General features: G+C 35.3%; 1 protein-coding gene and 1 long non-coding RNA gene across 4 annotated transcripts in view; one reads left to right on the top strand and one right to left on the bottom strand.

Moving 5' to 3' along the window:
* The window catches only part of LOC115218045 (Down syndrome cell adhesion molecule), a 665166-nt gene that overhangs the window by 279457 nt on the left and 364024 nt on the right, over positions 1-21685 (top strand). The window lies entirely within an intron of this gene.
* On the bottom strand, positions 4522-20498 carry LOC118765609. The gene is made up of 3 exons (XR_005001470.1): positions 20459-20498; positions 12657-12665; positions 4522-4654 (listed from the first exon to the last, which is right to left on the bottom strand). It is a non-coding gene; the product is annotated as an uncharacterized LOC118765609 (long non-coding RNA).

Below are 21685 nucleotides of genomic sequence, written 5' to 3'. Positions count from 1 at the left end.
TAGCCAAGTTGATAGAGTATTGGATTGCTATCCAAAGGTTATGCAAGGTATTCTATTGTAATTATTGTCATTTGTCAATGGACCGGGCATTTAATTCTTAAATGGCTGTGTGGTTGAGGAGCTTGTTTTGCAACCATGTGCTTTAGGGTTCAAGCCCATCCTGTGGCACCCTTGGGAAATTTTTTTTTTTTACTATAGCCCTGGGCTGACCAAAGCCTTGTGAGAGGATGTGGTAAATGAAAACTCTACGAAGCCCATTGTGTGTGTTTGTGCTGTGTCTTCCCCTTACTACCACTTGACAATCAGTGCTGGATAATTTTAGCAGTTTGACCAAAGAGACCAATACAATAAATACCAGACTTAGAGATAACTTCTAAGGGAGGGAGAAGGGGCAATTTGTTCAACCAAATGACTTCAAGACAATACATACGTATATACAAATATATATATACATACATAAATATGTTTATTATGGTAGTTTGACCTTAAGAGTCGCCCCTAGTGTGAAGCATTTATGTATAGTAATGCCCTTAATATGAATATATATATTTAAAGGGAATAATTAATAAATGTTTCCCTTATGAGGTTTTTCATGCTAACTACTTGATAACTTCTTATAAAGATTTTATCCTATTTTTAAATTATACATATATATATATATATACACACATATATACATGCACACACACACATACATACACACATATATATGTATTTGTGTATGTATGTATATGAACAAAAGTGATTGGGAAAATGATGTTCCAGATTGGAACAACTGGAAAGGTGCTGTTAGGACTGGTTGTAATGCCAAGGAGGAAAAGTTGATTCAGCACCCAGCACTCTGCACTTAAAAGGGCCTGTTGCAAAGGAACAATTGGAACTGTAATCAACAGTGAACATTGGATATGTATTATATGTGACAGTATTCTGTTGTCAAAAGCAGAATGGGTGGGTCATATGAAGTTACATGAAAATCTTAATGCCCAGATAAGTAATGATCTTGGACACCAACTGCCTCTTACAACTTGTGTCGTATGTCACAAAACTTGCAAGGCAATATCTGGACTTAAAAGACCTATGTTAGTTCACAAAAACATTCCTTCGGAATCAGATTCCAAAGGGCAAAGATATAGAAGAAACTTGAATAATATCAGTCACTTGTGTTTGAAACCCTGTCAGTCGGCAGCTGGTCTTAAAAGCCACCAAAGGGCTCATCAACGAGGTTTTTGTGCTGTGTGTATTGTTGGGACAGCTACCATCTGTCAAGATGAAGCAATCATCTTGTACGTGTATATATACTGAGGTCACGTTTAGGATACAATAATAGTTTCAGACAGAACCAATTCGTGTTCAATTCCTTGTTTCATCTCCAATATCTCATACTTGTGACCATGCAAAAAAATAGTCTGATAGATTCATAACATAGTAGATAAGAATGAAGTCTCCAAGAAGTTAACTTGTCTTTTACATAACCAACAGGCTTTGATTTCAGTTAAATGATTATACTGTCAGCTGTGTATCTCATTTCCATTCTTCAGTGAAAACATGTTCAGCCTGTAGGAAATAATACCTAAAGTATTAGCAACAGGAAGATATCTGGCTACAGAAAAATCTACTCCAATAAATCCAGCGTGATTCATAAAAGCATAGAAAAGTGAATGTTAAAACAGTGATGATGCGGATGATGATGATGATGGTGGTGGTGGTGGTGGTGGTGGTGGTGGTGATGGTGATGATGATGATGACAACGATGACAATGACAGTGATGTCAACGGTGATGATGAGGATGATGATGATGATGATGATGATGATGATAGGGATGACAACCATATTGATGACAATGATGATGATGTCAATGCTGACAATGACGATGACGACAACGACAAAAATAATCACGAAACTGGCAATAATAATGGCAATGATGATAATTCATGTGCCTAATCAATTTTTCAGGATGTGAGATTAATTGCAGATTTAAACAAAAGTGACTCTTTCGTTGAAAGCTTTGTAAGAAAATGTCCTGAGTTATTTGAAAGCCATAAAAAGTTTGCTATATTTTTATATTATTTCTTTTAATCAGGAGAGAAGGCAAGGTCATTGGCCCTTTAATGGGATTATGAGAAAAAAGGGGATGGACAGGAAGGTTGCTTTCAAATTGTAAGGCTGACCCAAATGCTTGCAACAAAGTCAACCCTGCTAAAAGCAGCCAAAGTACCAAATAAGTGTTAGAGTTTAAAATCTGGTGATGGGTCAGGTCTAAGCCAATTCCTATTTCTTTATTGCCCACAAGGGGCTAAACATAGAGGGGACAAACAAGAACAGACAAAGGGATTAAGTTGGCTAGATCGACTCCAGTGCAAAACTGGTACTAAATTTATTGACCCTGAAAGGATGAAAGGCAAAGTCAAACTCAGCGGAATTTGAACTCAGAACGTAGCGGCAGACAAAATACCTATTTCTTTACTACCCACAAGGGGCTAAACATAGAGAGGACAAACAAGGACAGACAAATGGATTAAGTCGATTATATCGATCCCAGTGCGTAACTGGTACTTAATTTATCGACCCTGAAAGGATGAAAGGCAAAGTCGACCTTGGCCGAATTTGAACTCAGAATGTAGCGGCAGACAAAATACTGCTAAGCATTTTGCCCAGCGTGCTAAGGTTTCTGCCAGTTAGTCGCCTAGGTTTAAGCCAATTCCACCCCAGCATAAGTAAACCACGATGGGATTTGGGACTTGAACTCAGAATACAAAGAAATACAACAAATTCTGCAAGGAATTCCACTACACTGGATTAATGTATTCTCATTGATGAGGAATATATGAAAGGTAAACTTGACCTTGGCTGGAATTGAACTAAGAATTGAACTGCAGAGAGAGAGAGAGAATAAACATTGAGACATTATCTCCAACTCTCTAATGACTGTGCTAATTTTCCCCCAAATATGTATGACCTATAATAACTTAACTGGATTTGAAGTGAAAAAGTTTTAGAGGTCCAAATATATATGCACAAAGCATGTGGCTTAGTTTTCCACCTTCTGCACAAAGTCTATAACTTCAGCCCTTCTAGACATGAATTATGCATGAAGCCGTTTCATATTATTGATGATGCAATGAGGCATGCTATGGATAATGGCATATAGATAGAAGTTAATTAGTTCAATTCCTTATGAACAAAGGTCATTATTGCTGAACATATGTATGAGCATACATAAGTGCGTGTGTATAAGCATTTATATGCGTACATATATGATATCATATATGCATACATATAGGATACATATATGATATATATATCTATATATTTATTACTTGAGAAGGTCAGAGATCAAACTGAGGGGAAAGGATAATTTCTTTTTAAAGCATATAATAAATTTTGTTTTATATCTACATGTGTGTGTATGCGTTTATTTATATATATATATATATATATTATATATATATATACACACACATATATGTATAAATATATATGTATATATATATATATACATATATATGCATATATATATACATATACATACACACACACACACACACACACATATATATATATATATATATATATATATATTATATATGTGTGTGTGTGTATGTATATAAGTACCTCAAAGGTTATTAATTGCCTTTTCTAATTGCTATTATTTATCACAAAGTGAGAAAAAGAGAAAAGAAAAATAAAAGAATAAATTTTATCACAATATATATTAAAATATTTATTGAAAGGTCATTGAGTTAATTTCAAGTTCAAATAATACTTTAAAGAGTTTGAACTATATTTCTGTATGTATGTCTTGTAGTTTTATCGATTGGTGTTCAATATGATATTGGTGATTTTGTGATATTATCTTTAAAAAAAAATTGCTTTAAAAAGAATCACAAATTAAAAAACCAAACTCATAACTTATTCTCTGCTTATCTTGCCAAAAGATAAAATATTTCAAAGTTGGCTGATTTTGAAATTATTATAATTGTGGTGGAATGCTTAATTATAAGGGCAGTTTGTTTCCATTTTATGCATCTGTATGCTTGTGTTTTTATCTTCTTTCAGCCACATATATGAATATATAATTTTATCTGTATTACATATTGCATTTTTGAATATATACATGCATACAGGCACATATATAAGTATATATTTGTATACATGTATATGTGTGTGTGTATACATACATACATATATATATATATATATATATATATATATGCATAGATATATAGATATATATATATAAATAAAAAGGGGTTGGTATGATTGTGTATAGGGGGATATATATTATTCAAAGAAATTCCAACTCTGTCTGTTTTTTATGTTTTATTTATATACTTTATTATATTAATGTAGAGTACAGAATATATTGTATAAATAGTATATATAGTAAAATGAAATGAAGTATTGATTGTCTTATTGAATAGATGAAATATTGAATATCAAATATTAAGGGACTAGTATACTTTCTTGCATTAAAGCAGTCTTCAAGGTCACAGGTTGTGACAGGAGTGTACCATGCTGTGCTTGTGCCGCATGAAAGGCACTAAGTCCACTCTGCTGAGTGGTTGGTGTTAAGAAGGGCATCCAGCTGTAAAAATCAGGCTGAAACAGTCACAGAAATCTGGTGCAGGCTTTTGCCTGGCTGGTTCTTGTGAAACTGCTACCCATGCTAGCATGGAAGACAGACATTAAATGATGGTGATCATGATATATATATATATGCGTGTGTGTATATGTGTACTTAAAATACTTACATGTGTGTGTATATTTATATATAAATATATATATGTAAAAATTTATATGTACAGGTATATGTATATATGTGTGTGTGCATATATGTATGAACATATATATTCATATATATATGGATATGAATATGTCCATTTTTCTCTTTCTCTTACTCTTTGTAAGTGTGTATGTTTATGCATGGATGCATGTATATATATATATATATATATATATATATATATATTAAATGGTTAAAATGGAAGACGGAATGTAACTAGGAGCATTTATTAGCACAACAATTGTTTTCGGTTCATTCTGCACTACTCCTTAGTGGGTGTGGCATGATGTAATGACATCAGATACAACGCATAGTGCAAAAGATCCTCATCAGGTGATGTAAGATGCTTCAAAAGTTACCAGATTCACATTCCATTTGCACTTCGAATTATATGCTGATGGTTCAGGAAGAGAGACCAATAGAATAAGTACTAGGCTTACAAATAATAAGTCCTGGGATCAATTTGCTTGACTAAAATCAGGGCTCCAGCATGGCTGCAATCAAATGACTGAAATAAGTAAAAGAATAAAAGAATAAAAGAAATATATATACTACCTTGAGACATTTTTAGTCGAATGAATCAGTCCCTATATCTATTTATTCTTTGAAAAATTGATACTTATCCTATTGGTCTCTTTTGCCAAAGAGCTAAGTTACAGGGACATAAACATGCCAACACCGATTGTCAAGCAGTGGAGTAGAGTACAACCACAGGCACAAATTCTCACACACCCATATACACACACAAATATACACACTGTATATATGAATATATATGAATATAAACACATGTATATATGAATATATATGATAGCTTCTTTCAGTTTCCATCAACCAAATCCACTCATGAGGCTTTGGTCAGCCTAAGGCCATAGTAGAAGACACTTGTCCAAGATGATCATTCTGACTCATCCTGCAACTGTCCGTTATGGGTAGTATTTTGGGCATCTAATTGTGTGGCGATGTCCTGCTAAATAAACTGAGATATCCTACATGAGCAACATGCCTAGGACATCTCAATATATTTAGTGTGGCATCCTCTTCTTTCTGCATGTTCTTGATATTAACATGCATGTGAATGTGCTTTATTCAACACACTAACTGACATATGCCCATTTGTCCAAAAAATTACATGTATATATATATATATATATATCATACTACATTATATACATATATATATCGATATGGATGTATGAAAGTGAAAGTAGAAGGGGGAGAGGGAGAGAGAGATTTCTGTTAATTGGCAGGATTAGAAGCTTTACATGTGATCTCAAATTGTTTGTACAGTTTAGGCGAATCAGATTGATATTAAAAGTGTCAAAAATAAAGGGAGTTCCAGTCACAAAAGGAAAACATCAATATAAAGTTATACCAACCAGCAGAAGTGAGAAGAGCAAAATCTTTGTCATAATATGTTTAATATTGTGAAATTTCATTTCTAACCTTTGCATAATAAAAGAATTTCTAATATGAATTATTGATTTTTCTCCTAATGCAAAACGTATACATACATATGTTTATGTATATGCATATGTGTGTGCATATATATATACACACACACACATATATATATGTATGTGTGTGTATATATATATATGTAAGTATGTGTATGCATATATATATATATGTGTGTGTGTATGTATATATATATATATATGTATATGTAAATATATATGTATATTTTATATACAGACATATCTATCTATCTTTCTATCTAGCCATCTGTATATACATGTGCGTGCTTATATATATATATATATATATATATATATACACACACACATACATATGCATACATGCACACACACACACACACACGTGCGCACACACATATGTTTATGTACAGCATGATAGATGGCACAAATAATCTATGATCCAAATTAATTTATAAATTCGAGTAAGAAATTTCACGTTTCATTTTTATTTATTTTGAGGAAAAATGATTTTTAATATTCTCAATCTCAAATCTCATTAACATTGGAATAAATTGCTATTGTAGCTTTTTTTTTTTTTTTGGCTGGTGAATTGTAATTCAAGAAATCAATATACAGTTGTACATATCTACAGAATGCCATATGTAAAATATGTTGGTACAGTTTGTGTTGCTTTTTTGTGTGTGTATATGTCCGTGTGTGTGTGGGGGGGGGTGTAGGTTACGATTAGTATGACATATACTCGCATGAGTAGTAAAATATAATTTCACTGACAAGTACTGAAATACTTTTGGAAGAAATTGCATCTATAATTTATGCAGTAATTTCTATGCAAAGTCCAAACCGAATATGGTTCTCATGCAATTCTAAAGTTAATATGGTATGTAATTGGTGCAGAGCTTTAATAAACCGAATGATTCTTTGAAATAAATAACATGCAGCTACCTAGCACTATGAATTTTTTGTTCATATTGTGTCTTGGTTTATATAGTGTGGTTATTGGCATGTTGGAAGGTGATGATGCTATGCTGCCTTGTGCCCATGTAGTATTATAATATTATGAAGTGGTACTTCAGTCATATTGTGCGGTGCTGACATCATATTCTGCAATTTGGTTGGTGATGTGTGCAGTGGTTGGCATGTTTTGCAGTTGCTGATTTCAATGCTTAAAAATCTATTCTGTAGCTAAAACTGTAACACCAGAATTTCAGTTTTACTAGTTATATAGGCGCAGGAGTGGCTGTGTGGTAAGTAGCTTGCTTACCAACCACATGGTTCCGGGTTCATTCCTGCTGCATGGCACCTTGGGCAAGTGTCTTCTACTATAGCCTCGGGCTAACCAAAGCCTTGTGAGTGGATTTGGTAGACAGAAACTGAAAGAAGCTTGTCGTATATATGTATATGTTTGTGTGTGTATATGTTTGTATGTCTGTGCTTGTCCTCCCAACAATGCTTGATGACCAATGGTGGTGTGTTTACGTCCCCATAACTTAGCGGTTCGACAAAAGAGACCGATTAAATAAGTACCAAGCTTACAAAGAATAAATCCTGGGGTTGATTTGCTCGACTAAGGTGGTGCTCCAGCATGGCCACAGTCAAATGACTGAAACAAATAAAAGAGAGAAAAAGAGAATATGTGTGTGTGTGTGTGTGTGTGTGTGCATTTAGGCATGTATATAGTTTTCTGTTCTTATACATGCAAACACACATACATATATGCATATACTTATATATACATATATACACCTGCATAAATGACTCATTCTATGTCCACATGAGTGTGTTTGTGTGTGTGTGTGTGCATGTATGCATGCATGTGTGTGTGTGATTACACAGATATAAGTATGTATAAATTTTAGATGCATACATATAATGTCACACACAGAAATGTATATAATATATATGCATATTTATGTCCTGATGGAAACACTTGTACGTATGTGTATATATTTTGATATTATTTTGATATATTTTGATATTATTATTATAACATGACCAATCTCTACTCAGTATTATCACATACTACATAATGCACTCGCATACTCACAAACACATACACCCGCACACACGCACATACACACACACATACTCATACACTTTCATATACACATGTATAAACATACAGTAGCAGTTATACTTCTTTAGAAATGCATATAATATCTTAGGTTTTGTATAAACTATCAATATAGTTATTTATTTGTTATCTTTCTGTTATTATATTATATTTCCCAAGAAAGATTTGTCTTTTGGTTGATGTGATAGCTTAAAATATAGATTACACTCTCTGTATAACAGATAGCTTATGTAAAAGAAGAAATGACAAAAAGAAAATGAAAAATACAATTTCATTCAACTAAGATAGATTCCATATTACATATATTGAAATGGAGTTTGAATTTAGTTTATATTACAGAAAATTCAGTTTTTGTTTTGTTTTATTCATATATGTATATCTTTAATGTTTAAAGCATTGATCAAGCAATCCATCATTTTGAGGAATTAAGTACTCTTTTTAGCTCTTTTAGATTAATTCCTATTCATTTTCCCATAGGAAGATAAAAATAAAAAATAAAAATTAAGTAAGTCTAAACAGATAGTTGGTAAGTTTATTAACTTGGAGAATGTTGACGGAAGATTTATCCAAAAGAGGTTTTATTTTATTATTTATTTATACTTGAACCTTGTATCTTATTTCCTCATTCGTGTTATTTTTTCAAATTTTTGATTATTTTTTGTTTTGTTCTTTTATTTCTATGAAATTTCTTCGACAGTTAATGAGTGATACATTGACATGATGTATTGATGTGATTCATTGATGTGTGTACCATCTAGGTATCATCTATATTGATCATATATTATTGGTTGTTTCCAGTTTCACAGCTACACTACTACAGCATTGTTGTTATCAACATACGTTAACAACAACAACAATAGTATTTCTATAGCAGCAACGCTATCAACATTGTTCGCACATCCTTAGCAACATAGCTACCTTCACAGAATATCCAGAATGCCTAGAATGTCCTTTAAGCAACATCAGATCCATTGTCATTTACGTTATCAACAACAACAATATTGTGATCCTTAAATCCAACATGAACACAATGACAGGGCTTAACACAACGGAGTCGATATGAAACCCTAAAGTTTAGAAATAGAAAATTGAAAAGTTATATTATGTAAGGAAACAAGGTCAGGAAATGCAGAAAATGAATGGTATGGAATGGAAAGTGGGGTCAATTAAAATTCTGATCAAACCTAGGAAACCAGTTCTTCAGTGGTTTCCCATGATTGATGTTATGTGTAGGTCACAAGACCTAACAGAAATATCACCAGTTAGATACAAATATGGCTGTGAGGTTAAGAAACTTCCTTCTTAATCATTTGGTTGCAGGTTCAGTCTCAATGCATTGCACCTTGGCCTAGTGTCTTATATAACACTGGGGTGACCAAATCCTTGTGAGAGGATTTTGGTGATGGAAAATAAAGGGACTCCATCATGTGTATATACACACACTAGTATATATATATGTGTATATATATATATATATATGTGTGTGTGTGTGTGTGTATGTTTATATAGATATATTTTTATGCGTGTATTTATATATGTATATATCTATATCTATATATGTGTGTTTGTGTGTATATATATATATATATATATATATATATATACATATATGTGTACTTGTGTGTGTGAGCTGGTTTTACCTTTTTGAGTGAAAATGAATTTCATACAGCTGCTGTAAATGAGTCTCATCGTCATACAAGTGGTGTCCTTCAGTTTTATTCTTCCATAAATATATGTCCAGCCAAGCGGCAATATCAACTTACTTGGAAACAGGTATCAAACAGAAAAAAGGGGCATCTAGCAATAGAGAAAATAAAAATGCAAATATTAAAAGGAAAACAACGAAAATGATGATGACAACATAAGGTGAGATTTGAACTCAGATTATGCACAGGACCAGATCAGGTACCATAAAGCATCTCACATGCCCCTCTAACAGCTCCACCAGTCCACTATCCTGTAGTCATGCTTTATTTGATGACCCCAGTGACATGAATGCCAATGTTGATTTTAGTGTAATTTGAACACAGAATGTGTAGATGCTCCAATAACTCTGTCAGCTTATTGCATGATAACTGGAATTAAATCCCGTTCTGGGAATAAGTTTCCTGCTATGGTTTCTGCAAGGCTTCGAAAGCATTACAGTGGAAGCTACAGAAGATAAAAAACATGGAATTTAATCAACAAAGCAAGAACAGAGTTCAACCGGAACTGGCATAAAAAAGTTTATAACATAATTGTTTTAGGTTCAGTTCAATTCAGTGGTACCTTAGGCAAGTGTCTCTGCTATAGCTTCAGGCTGACCAATGCTTTGCGAGTGGATGTGGATGTGATAGACAGAAACTGAAACATGTTCAACACACGTACACACACACATGCATGCACACACACGCACAGATAGATAAATAGATAGATAAATAGAGAGCTAGATAGATAGATAGACAAGCACATACACACATATATCTTTATAAATACATATATATATATTTACATATGTACACATGCATACACACACATATATACATACACATATATCATTTCATGTCTGTAAGTATGCATGCATGTATGTGTGTGTATGTATGTATGTATATATATTCATGCGTGTGTATATATGTATGTGTACATATATATATGTATGCATGCATGCATGCATGTGTGTATGTATGTATGTGTGTGGGTATGTATGAATGTATGTATGTGAGTATGTGAATGCATGTGTACATGTGTGTTGACACTATGCAGCAGTTGTAAACAGGGATCATCAACACAGATGCAATGTTCTTCATTCTCAACCTTTTATGAAAACATGTTTGGCCATGGATAGACACGACCTTGTCTATATAAAAGAGACTGGGGTGGGTGACAGGAAGGGCATCCGGTTGTGGAAAATCCGCCTCAGTTAATTCCATCCGACTCATGCAAGCATTGAAAAGTAGACATAAAAATATCGATGATGATGACAATGATGATGATAATGATGATGGACATGATAATGATGATGGTGATGATGATGATGATGATGATGATGATGATGATGATGATGATGATGAACATGATGATGATGATGATGATGACGATGACAACAGCAGTAAGATCACCAGTACCACTGCTGCTGATGTTGCCAACACAGACGATGCCGGGTGATGTAAATCAAATAGCACTTTGGGAATAAATTTCCTACCATAGTTCTTTCATTATTTACTAAGAACTACAGCGGAAGCTACCAAAGATAAAACACGGAATCTAATCAGCAAGCCAAGTACAAAGTTCAACTTTAAAATGGTTACCATTACAGAGAAAAGAGTTTAAATAGAAGATAAATTTACATATAACTGTCCTGTGGGATCGTGATGTTGTAGATAAGACTGTTGATGAGAGTGAAAATAAGATTTGTGAGTTAAATTCCCAGCTGAGAACAGATACATAAATATGGCACATGAGGACAAAGATCAAACTGTTCAGAATTTTGTGTTTTTGTAAAACATAAAAAGTTTTGATAAAAAGGTAAAAATTTCAATGGTAATATTCTGAGTTTAATTCAATTGATTGTCCCTTCAACAAATTTGTGGCCTTGGGCCAGCGTTAGAAATTACAATACTTGCGAACAGTTTATTAACTCTGACACAATGAGGAAATGTAAAGTTGATCTTTTGTTAGTTTCAAACAAATTTAAATAATGTAAACAAATTAAAATGTAGTGAAGATCAACTTCGCATTTCATCATTAGGAGAATTGTAGCAAGGGAAGAACATCGAACTTTAAATTGTTCTGAATATAGAATGAAAATTCTGAGGAATATGCCAGCTTTGCTTTCCTGGTAGTGAGTTCCAAATCATAATTACTATTAATATACACGTGGAGGCATGTGGCTTAGTGGTTAGGGTGTCAGCATCATGATCGTAAGATTGTGGTTTCGATTCCTGGACCGGGCGACATGTGTTTTTGAGCAAAACACTTCATTTCACATTGCTCCAGTCCACTCAGCTGGCAAAAATGAGTAACGCTGCGATGGACTGGTGTCCCGTCTAGCTGGGGAACACATATGCCATTGAAACCGAGAAAGCGGGCCCATGAGCCTGGCTAGGTTTTAAAAGGGTGTATTTATATTATTTTTATTAATATACACACACACAGCACACAGTTACTACAGTAATAACAGGGTCTTATATATATATTATGGTATGCTTATATATATATATTATGGTGTATAAAATAGATGAACATCAATGGAATTTGTATCTTTGTGGTACCAGTGCCGGTGGCACACAAGAAAATCATCCGAACGTGGCCGTAGCCAGTACCGCATAGACTGACCTCCGTGCTTTGGGGACGTAACAAACACCATCCGATCGTGGCCGTCCACCAGCCTCATCTGGCACCTGTGTCGGTGGCACATAAAAACACCATCCGAGCGTGGCCGTCTGCCAACCTCGTCTGGCACCTGTGTCGGTGGCACATAAAAACACCATCCGAGCGTGGCCGTTCGCCAGCCTCGTCTGGCACCTGTGTCGGTGGCACATAAAATCACCCACTACACTCTCGGAGTGGTTGGCGTTAGGAAGGGCATCCAGCTGTAGAAACACTGCCAGATCTGACTGGCCTGGTGCAGCCTTCGGGCTCCCCAGACCCCAGTTGAACCGTCCAACCCATGCTAGCATGGAAAACGGACGCTAAATGATGATGATGATGATGATGATATATATATATATATTTATATTATGGCATTCAAACCTTGCCATCATCTTCCTTTACTCAACCATCCTATTTATACTCTTTTTATTTTGTGAGTATGCCCAGCAGTTTGCCCCCATCTCTATCCTGCCGTTTCCCATTCTCTCACTCCTTCTCCTGCACTTCTTTTAGGTTAGTTAACTATGTATTTCCTTTGTGGTAGCACACCTGCTTCAGTCTTCATTCCTGCTCTCTCTCTCCCGCCTTTGGCCAGGTAACCTTGTACATCCTCTACAGCAAGACACCTGATTCTGTCTCTCAGTCTCACTATAACCTTTCATCCTCTGACACAAGATCACCTCTTTCAATGCCCCCCACCCACCCATCTTGAAACTTGTTTTTTTATTGTCTTGCAAGTACTTGGTGACCCTGAAGTAAAGGTGACACTTAAAAGTATCCAGTCCACACAGTAAAGTGGTTGGTGTTTAGAAGGGCATCTGGCTGCAAAAATCCTGCCGAAACAGTCCCAAAAGTCTGGTGCAGGCTTCTACCTGGCTGGCTCTTGTGAAACCATTAGTGGTTAATGTGTTGCACTCACGATTATGAGATCATGGGTTCAATACCCAGACCGGGTGTTGCATTGTGTTCTTGAGCAAAGCAACTCATTTCATATTGCTCTGCGATCATATCGACAACTGACATGTGGCACCCAGTTGCACCTGTACAGGTAATGTCGATTTGGAGGGAGTGAGCTTATGTCTTCACAAACATTTGACCACCATAAACAAATTACCTGTCTGGTTGTTCGACAAGAAATTGCTGAACCCACATATGTCATCTAATGATGGGAGAGTCCATTATTATTTTTATTATTATTATTATATTATTATTATTATTATTATATTATTATTATTATTATTGTTATATATATATATATATATATATATATATATAGAGAGAGAGAGAGAGAGAGAGAGAGAGATTGCTAGCTTGCTAGATAGGTAAATATAGATATGCATATGTGTACATGCCACTTTTGTTGACTGATGATGACAACAATGATGATGACATCAACGAGGATGACGATGATGATGACAACGACGACAATGACTATGATAATGACAACAACAACGATGATGATGATGACAACAACAATGACGACGATGATGATGACAACGACGACAATGACTATGATAATGACAACAACAACGATGATGATGATGACAACAACAATGACGACGATGATGATGACAACGACGACAATGACTATGATAATGACAACAACAACGATGATGATGATGACAGCAACGACGATGACGATGATGATGACAACAATGACGATGATGATGATGAAAATGATGATGAAGATGATGATGATGATGAAAATGACGATGACGATGATGATGACAACAACGACGATGATGAAGATGATAACAGTGATGAGGATGACATAGGAACCATAATTATTAGTGAAAATAGAAAGTAAATGAGCTAAAAGATGGTTGTTTTGGTTAAACACTAATAATTCATATACAAATAGTTAAGTAAACATGTAATAAATTTTGTATTTTCCTCATTTCTTCTTGGATTATTATTAATTTTTGTATTTAGAAATACATGTGATTATTATCAATATCCAAAAATATAGAGTCTGGAATAATTTGGAAATATATTACACACAATACAAATTACTTTTCTCATCGTATTCTTGCACAGAGGGCAAAATCATATTTTATTTTATTTTATTTTATTTTGTATTTCTTGTTTGCTTGTGAGATACATATACATGAATATGCAGATATCATCATCATCATCGTCATCGTCATCATCATCATCATCATCATCATCATCATCATTATTTTAGCCTTCTCTTTTCCATGCTTGCACAGGCTGAATGGAATTTATCAAGACAGATTTTCGCAACCCAAATGCCTTTTCTCTCATTTAACCCTTCTCGTTTCCAAACATACTCTTTTATTCTTTTACCTGTTTCAGTCATTTGACTGTGGCCATGCTGGAGTACCAGCCTTTCGTCGAGCAAATCGACCCCAGGACATATTCTTTGTAAGCCCAGTACTTATTCTATTGGCCTCTTTTTGCCGAACCGTTAAGTTACGGGGACGTAAACACATCAGTATTGGTTGTCAAGCGATGGTGGGAAGTGGGACAAACACAGACACACAAATACACACACACACACACACACACACACACACACACACACACACACACACACACACACACACACACACACACACACACACACATACATATATACAATGTGCTTCTTTTACTTTCTATCTACCAAATCCTCTCACAAGGATTTGGTTGGTCCAAGGCAATAGTAGAAGACACTTGCCCAAGGTACCATGCAGTGGGACTGAACCCAGAACCATGTGGTTGGTCAGCTGCTGATTCCCTATTGCTGGACATGTTTACACAGAAGATTGGGATAAAATACACAGCTTGTATGAAGTTTACATGTACTCATAAAGATCATGTGCTGTCAGGACAAAGTGACAATAACACAAGTACACTCTCACACACACTCACACACATACGCACACACATACACACACACACACACACACACACACAAACACATGCACTTGACAGTGAAAGGTACCCAAACAGCAGAACTGGGTACCACTGCATAGTGCCAAAGATCTCAACGTTGCCATCAAGATATAGGATCAGATACTGTAACAGTTTGGGCTTCAAGGGCTCACAGCTCTTCAAGATCTTCTTAAAAATCCTGTGAGACCTATGTGAGATGGAAGATGTGAGTATATCAGAAGAAAGTTGCCCTGTGTACCATGAAGTGGGACTGAACCCAAAACCACATAGTTGGTAAGCAAACATCTTAACCTCACAGCCATGCCTTTACCTACCAGATGAAACTTCTAGCTATAGAAATACATACACTTACTCCCACACACACATAAATACACATACACATACATGTATGTTCCTTCTCTTCTTTTATTGCCGTTATTTTTAAATATTACTTGTCTAATCCATCATTTTCTTTCTAAGATAACTATTGTATTTTAGAGAATTCCTGTGTTTTATGAAGTTTGGTTTTTTTGCTTATTTTGTTTTATTTGTTTATTATTAATTTAATTTTTTTTTTTTGCCTCTCTTTATTTCTCCCTAAAGTGAAATAACGAAATAGATAAATAGATTAATGTGACAAGATTCCCTCAATGGTTCACTGGCTTTATCAGTATGTGGCCTGATGGTATTCTGTAATGAGAACAGCAGCAGAATTCTCAGACAGTGCTCTTCAACTTTCTCTCCTTTACCCATTCCTTCCACACACCATAACTATTTAAAGATGGGACCCAGTAGTTGGGGAGGTAATGAGCAATGCAGTGATGTCACACAAATTACTAATTTAAGAAATAATTAGAACTAATCCGCCGATAAAACTAGCTTCAAGATAACTGGGGAGTCTTTAAGCTGTACTTCTCTGTGTGAATGTGTCTGAATGTGATTGTATGTGTGTTGTATGAATCTTGATATTGAGGTTTTTAGCTTGACTGTGTTTATATCAAGCACACACTCACACTCAGGCATACGCGCACACTCAAACACATGTGTACATACACACACGAATGTCCATAATACATCCGCAAACTTATGAGTGTCCAGAGAATATCGAATATCCTGCAACACACACACGGATATGTGCATATTTATTTATATACATACACACACTCATACATGTGTATATATACATACATATATGTATGTAGACACATATCTCTATCTGTCTCTATGTATACACACAGACACACATGCACACACACACACATATATACATACATACATATATATTCATACATATATATAACTAACTAACTAACTAACATATATACATATACATATACACAAAAATATCTATTTCTCTATATATAGCATACAGGTATATATATATGTATATATGTATGTGTGTGTGTGTGTATACACACAAATACACATATGTGAATACAACTGGGAAAGCATCTTTATATATATTCGTATGTATTCATAAATATGATGCACTGTGTGCTATGTGTGTGTATAAATACAAAACTACATACATACATGCAAACATACACACACACACATGCATACATATACATACAAGCATGTATATATACATATCTACATCAATCTATCTGTCTATATATATATGTATATAAATATGTGTGTGTATATATATATATGCATACACACACACTTATATGTGTGTATATGCATAAACACACTCACTCATATGTATATGTGTGTGTGTGTACACTTGATGCTTTATACACACACACACACGTGCTCACAACGATACTAAGCCATCACATTGATCTTAACAGATCCACCAATCTTAACTTATGTTTATGCTTATTTAATTAGTATCTAGTAAAGCTAATTTCCTTAGATCAACTGCTATTTTGGTTTATATCTCTATGGATCTGTTGAACCAATATTATCGAATTCCAACAAAACAATGGGTTTTCAACTGTTTGTTTTTGTTTCCAACATACCCTGTGCCAACACCACACATTCTGTTACACATTGAATTCTTCGTTATTGTTATCGTTTGTCCTTTTGGGTCGTTTTTTTCTTTTTGTTTTGTTTCATTTTGTTTGTTTTTTTGGGGGTTTCTTTTTTAGATATATCTATACCTTACTCGCATATATATGCAGCCACCACATATTTTCTGGCCCCTTCGCCACTGCTTGCTTTTATTTTAAACAACTCTCCACTGAAGGCAATAATTCAGATCAACGGTTCACAGAGTGAAGTACTGATAAGATGCTTTCCGTTTTTTTTGTTTTTTTTTTTAAGCACGTATGTGTATTTGCATATGTGTGAATACATATATTTGAATGCGTATGTGAGTGTGTGTAGGGGGTGGGCATGTAGACATTCTTCATCAGTTTTAACAAAACCTTAGTATAAATATTTGTGTACAAATATATACTCACATATTTGTATAAATATATTTTATGCATATGTTCAAGTTCATTTTTTATTATATGTATATATAATGTTTGTCTGTATATTTCTCTTTCTCTCTCTCTCTCTCTCTCTCTCATGTATTGTGGCCTTTAAATAAATAACACACATACACATATATATGTACACACACAAACACACACACACACACACACACACACATATATATATATATATATATATAGAGAGAGAGAGAGAGAGAGAGGAGAGGGAGAGTGAAAGGATGTGAGAATCCTCTCTCTGACCCACCTTTATTGCTGGTCAGTTGCTGGTTTTGTTGTATGTGGGTCTGTCAGCGTATACATGTATAACTGCAAACAAGCATGAATAACTACTTGCAGACTTGAATGCAAGCAAAAATATTTGTTTTTCCAATCTCTTTTATATCTCTGTATGTGTCTATGATGCTTTGGTGTGCATAGATACACATCTTTGTTCCTTCTCGAGCCACACCTGGCTCATAAGGGCCAGTTTCCCGGTTTCCTTGGCGTATAGGTTCCCCCACCTGGACAGGACGCTGGTCCATCACAGGTGAGCTTCAAGATGCAGGAGGAAAGAGTGAGAGAAAGTTGTGGCAAAAGAGTCAGCAGAAGTTCGCCATTACCTTCTGCCAGAGCCATGTGGAGCTTAGGTGTTTCGTCATAAACACACACATCACTCGGTCTGAGATTTGAGCCTGCGATCCCTCGATCGCGAGTCTGCTGCTCTAACCACTAGGCCATGTGCCTCCATGCATAGATACACATGCAAACAAGTGATTTTTTATCCACTGTCCTTTTAGTGTTTGTGGACAGGTGTGGCTGTAGGGGTTACGGTGCTGGTCTCATAATCAAAGTCTTGTTTTTCATTCCCAGACTGAGTGATGTGTTATGTTCTTGAGCAAAATACTTCATTTCCCATCACCCCTGTCCACTCAGCTGACAAAGACGAGTAATCATGCGATGAATCAGCATCTTATCTGGTTGGTTGAGGCACAGGCACCACAGAATCTGGGAACCTGGTCTTATGATCCTATGGCTTGGAAGAATCTTTGGTCCTTTGTTGGCCCAAACACAATCCCTTATTCCTTCAACCTATATAAATGCCTACCACTGGGTTGCACCTTGCATACTGTCACTTTCTCTTCTCTTTTTCGCTTTTCTTTTTCTTCCTTCCTTTCTTTCTCTATTTCTTTCCTTCTGTCTCTTCCCTCTGTCTATTCCTTCCCTCTGTTCCTTTCTCATTTCTAGACCTACTCAAAGTTATATTTATATATGTTTACGTGGCTGCAATTGACAGCCTTTTTCTCTCCCTTTTGACTCACCCTGTTTCCTCTGCAGACCCCAGTCAAAAGCCAGCTTGTAAATTCAGAAATTCATTTACCCCTGTGTCTTCCCAACTTTGCATTCCTCAAAATGGAGTGTCTGTATATATATTATCTGTCTGAGGGACTGGTTACACATCAGAGAAACTTCAACCTCACGGGCCATTGGATCAACTCAAATAACCCGAATAAGTTATGCATATGTTCTTGTAGATTCATGTCTATGCATGGCTGTATATTTGTAGACACACTCACACTCATGCACACACAAATACACGCATGCATGTATGCACATATATACTTATACATGCACACAAACATACACATGCGCATGCACACACACACACACACACACACACACACTAGTATGTGGACAAATGAAAATAAGAGGCATTCAATACATTTGGTCAGAACAACATCTACTATCATATATCATTAAATAACAGCCAAATCAAACAATTTTTTCTTTTGTTTACGAAATTATTTGACAAGACGTTTTCTCCCTTCAGTTGTGGAGAGGTAATGTAACTCTGGCCATTTGACTCATCAATACAGCTAAGTGTTTCATACGTATGAAACCAATGGTCAGTCTATGACCAGCCGAATAAACAACTTCCTACATATGTATAAGGTCTCCAAATCTAAACGGAGGCCTCAAAAGACATTTTAAGACCCACAAAGATCAGAACTTGACTGCAGCTCTTGGTGGTACAAATCAGATTTGCAATCTATGTGGGTGTCTTTCCAAAACATTGTCTGGTTTAAGAAGACACATCAGATGCCATGATAGATCTAAGGGTTAAGTACAAGAGGTGGTCAGACTCTGCATAAGGAGTAGCTAACCACCACATATATATGTACATGTGTGTGTATGAGTGTGTATGAATGTCTCTCTCTCTCTCTATATATATATATATCTCACCTTACTGGCATTTGTGCTGGTGGCATGTGAACTAAACATTCAAGCGAGGTCGTTGCCAGTGCCACTGAACTGACTCCTGTGCAGGAGACACATAAAGAACACCATTTTCGAGCGTGACCGTTGCCAGTACCGTCAGACTGGTCATTGTGCTGGTGACACGTAAAAGCACCAACTACATCTCAGAGTGGTTGGCGTTAGGAAGGGCATCCAGCTGTAGAAACTCTGCCAGATCAGATTGGAGCTTTGCCAGTCCTCATTCAAATCGTCCAACCCATGCTAACATGGAAAGCGGACGTTAAACGATGATGATGATGATGATGATAGAGAGAGAGGGGAGAGAGAGCAAGAAAGAGAGAATTAGGATAGGTTATACAGATAAATACATACATGCATATGTGTATATGTAATCTGCTTGACTCCTGTCCAGGGTCTGTAAAGTACAGCACCAGTGAAGAACCAGGTTCCAGCTAATCAACTGACACTAGTGTCACCCAAGTGTCTTCACGCAATAAACTGCAATGCAGAATATTCTGAAAGAATTATGTTAGCGTTAATTGTACTTTAAACCCTAACAAGGATGTGAATCCCATTGATGAAAATATTCCTGTGGAAGAACAAAATTCCAAACCAGCCAATATTTTATTTGCATTGGAAACATAATGACGCAACAACGGCATTCTACAATTAACAGGATATGTTCTGTTTTCATGATTTGTATCTAATGCAATTCAACTGAAGAATAATAATAATAATAATAATAATAATAAGAAGAAGAAGAAGAAGAAGACGAAGAAGACGATGAAGACATGTATTGTAGAAGGCAGCAACATATGTATACTGCAAATTGACTAGATGTAAACATATTTAGCGTCGGTGAATAGGAAGTCTAGAAAATCTGATCAGCCACCATAAAACCATGATTTTGATTCTTATTTAGATCAATCATTATTGTACCATAACCAAAGTCTCATACTCTTTTATTTATGCTTGAATGCTTTATAGATTTACATTTAGAAAATTATTTCTTCTGAAATTTATTCATGTGTGTATATATGTATATACATACATATATATATATATATATAATATATATATATATATATATATATGTATATGTATATATTTGTATGGAGACCTGCTTACACACCCATACATATACCTTGTACACACTCACACACACATATGCAGACACACACTCACACACACATACATACACATACATGCACACACATACACATATGCAGACATACTTAAGTATAAAGTTCTCAAGATATAAGACTTCTTGCAGAAGAAGAAGCATTTTAGGCCCTTTTACAGAATATCCATGTTGTGCAGATGCACAAGGGCACAGGCATGGCTGTGCTGTTAGGAAGGTTGCTCCTTAATGGTATGGTTTTGGGTTCAGTCCCACTGTTAAGCACCTTAAGTAAGTTTTTTTTCCTCAGCCTCAAGCAACCAATTACTTGCAAAGGAATTAGGTAGATGGAAACTGCAAGAA

This window comes from Octopus sinensis, linkage group LG12 (genome assembly GCF_006345805.1).
Source record: "Octopus sinensis linkage group LG12, ASM634580v1, whole genome shotgun sequence".
NCBI lineage: Eukaryota > Metazoa > Mollusca > Cephalopoda > Octopoda > Octopodidae > Octopus > Octopus sinensis.
Note: the sequence above shows the minus strand (reverse complement) of the source record. Positions and strands in the feature narration are given on the sequence as shown.